The sequence below is a fragment of the Pygocentrus nattereri genome, chromosome 28 (genome assembly GCF_015220715.1).
Source record: "Pygocentrus nattereri isolate fPygNat1 chromosome 28, fPygNat1.pri, whole genome shotgun sequence".
NCBI classification, from domain to species: domain Eukaryota; kingdom Metazoa; phylum Chordata; class Actinopteri; order Characiformes; family Serrasalmidae; genus Pygocentrus; species Pygocentrus nattereri.
The window spans coordinates 2,134,122-2,136,621 of record NC_051238.1 but is presented as its reverse complement, the minus strand read 5'-3'; the positions used below and the strand labels follow the sequence as shown (position 1 = coordinate 2,136,621).

Below are 2,500 nucleotides of genomic sequence, written 5' to 3'. Positions count from 1 at the left end.
CAGGGTAACAGAGTATCAGAGAAACAGATGGACTACAGTCTGTAACTGTAGAACTACAGAGTGCAGCTATACAGTAAGTGGAGCTGATAAAGTGGACAGTGAGCGAAGAAACGAGGAGGTGGTTTTAATGAAGTGGCCAGTCAGTGTAGATACGTTGTTTAGTTGTAACCCCAAAGCTATTGGATGGAGCTCCATCACTCCAGAGAGCACAGCTCCACTGCTCCACAGGAATACCTTAAGGTGACCTTAAAGTTCACTGATTAGAAGGCCTGTCTGGATACTTTTGGATATATTTATTTATTATAAGCCTCAAAATTAAATGACCATAAACATTTAAAGTACTGAGCTGTTCTTCAGATGTGATGGTTAGATGAGGTGTGGTTTGACCTCCCTGCTTCACCACCAGAAACACTTTTACACAATCACAGCAGGAGGAGAAAAGTGCTCACCGCACATCATTGCAGGCTTTGGAAAAGCATCTGATCTCCATGCTCTGTGTCAGGCAGACCGTGTCAAGCAAACACTCCCGCAGATGTTCTGGGAGCGTCTCACCCAAACACCCCTCCACGCCAAGTCAGGGTTGATCCAGGAGAGCGCAGAGTGACGCAGCATGAGAAAGTAACTTCAGCGAACGCCAGCGAGGCCACGGCCGTCTTTCACAGAGCCACTGTGGAGAAACAGAAACTCGGTTTTAGTTCATTAGAAATGCAGTATTTGGGCCACATTAGGATCCCAGTGAGATGGAGCTCTGTGATAAACCCTTTATGGCTGTTACTGAAAACTCAGCCGCACCAGGAATTACGCTAATTTCAGTGGAATTTGCTGCGGAAAGCACTGTAGTGTCTCAAACTGCCAGGGTGAGTAAATTTCATGTGCAAAGTTCTGCATTCAACTTTTGGTGAACTTTGACACGTCCACAGCTTCTACCAAATGCTCTACTGCTGTAGCTCTGTTCACCTCTGAAGGGGCGGGGCTTCATTTAGCAGCACTAAACCCCAAAAACGGAGGACCAAACATGAACCTTCCCATTTAGTCTCCACTGGCTGTATAAAAGCACATGAAAGAGAGACTGTATGATATGATCTTTACCTCTACTGTTTATGGTAGGTGAGTTGGCCAGTTTGCTAACTGCTTGGCTAAGTGCAGCTGTAGAGAAGTAACTCCACTGCTGCCCCGTCACTTCAGTTATCTACATTAGATGACTGTATATACTGACTATATATAGGCATAAATACAACAGTTAGTTCCGGCCACGCAAGCCGATTGGTTGAGAAGCATTCCAGCCATTCACCATAACATCACAGGTTTTTCACAAACACTGCATCCAGTGGTGGGCAGTAACTGAGTAACTGAGTAAATGTAATTAGTTTCTGTACTTTAGTATTTTTGGTGTATCTGTACTGAAGTTTCTCCGTTCTGGGCGACTTTCTCCTTTCACTCCACTACATTTCAGAGTCTAATATCCGACTTTCTCCTCCTACATTTTGAGAAATCTGTCGTTCCTTTTGGTTTCTGTGTGTATAAAAACGTAACATGTCAAAACGAAAGAAGCGCAAAGCCAGAGCAGCAATCAGGGCCCAGCGGTCACTTTGTTTAGAGCTGGTTTTGACCTGTTGGTCATATCGACACTGGAGGACTTTCACCTGAAATGAGTTCATGAAGCCAGTCTGGTTATAAAAATGATAACAGGACATCAGAGCCAGAATTACTCTTTTAGTACTTTTACTTTATACTTAAGTACATTTGAAGGTAAATACTTTAGTACTTTTACTCAAGTGGAGGTCTAAAGGGAGGAGCTTCTACTTTTACTGGAGTGATATTTTACCTTGGGTGGCTCTACTTTAACTCAAGTACAGGGTTTGTGTACTTCGTCCACCACTGACTGTTTCACTCCGCCATTGCTAAGCAACGACTCTGACAGCTGTAGGAGACGCTCAAGCCGTTTGAACGTTTTTACTTCTGACTTTGCCACAAACAGAAAACGGACACTGTTTGATCACATCTGACCGACAGCCGATTTGGTCCGACTCTAAAGACGAGACGACACTAAATTCCCAAACTGTCGTCTCCACTGAGCAGCTTTTCAGTCGGCAGCTGTGACAGAAGAACAGCTGAACAACCTGGAATCAGCCAGAAATGAACCCAACACCATTCGCCAAACTAAACGGGCTGTAAGAAGCTTTACAGACCGGCTGGAACAAAACAACATTAATACTGATCTGGACAAACTGACCAAACTGAGCTGAACCTGATATTGGGTCGGTTTTACGGCTCAGTCTGATTTGGTCCGACTCTGAAGATCAGACACGTCTGGCAAATGGTGTTGCTTTGGACTAAGGGCTGGAGAGAGCACCGTAGCAAGGATCACGTTTTTGCTGATGAAATATAGATTGTTCTATTAGCTTTTTATGGTCATTTTGGTTAGTTTTGCCTCTGTCTGGCCAGCATATGCACACCTGAATGGTTACTATGGCAACCAATGTGAATATGGGAGCAAATG

The 2,500-nt window shown here is 44.3% G+C and overlaps 1 protein-coding gene across 1 annotated transcript in view; it reads left to right on the top strand.

Moving 5' to 3' along the window:
- Positions 1 to 2,500, top strand: part of bgna (biglycan a) — a 20,171-nt gene that overhangs the window by 7,565 nt on the left and 10,106 nt on the right. The window lies entirely within an intron of this gene.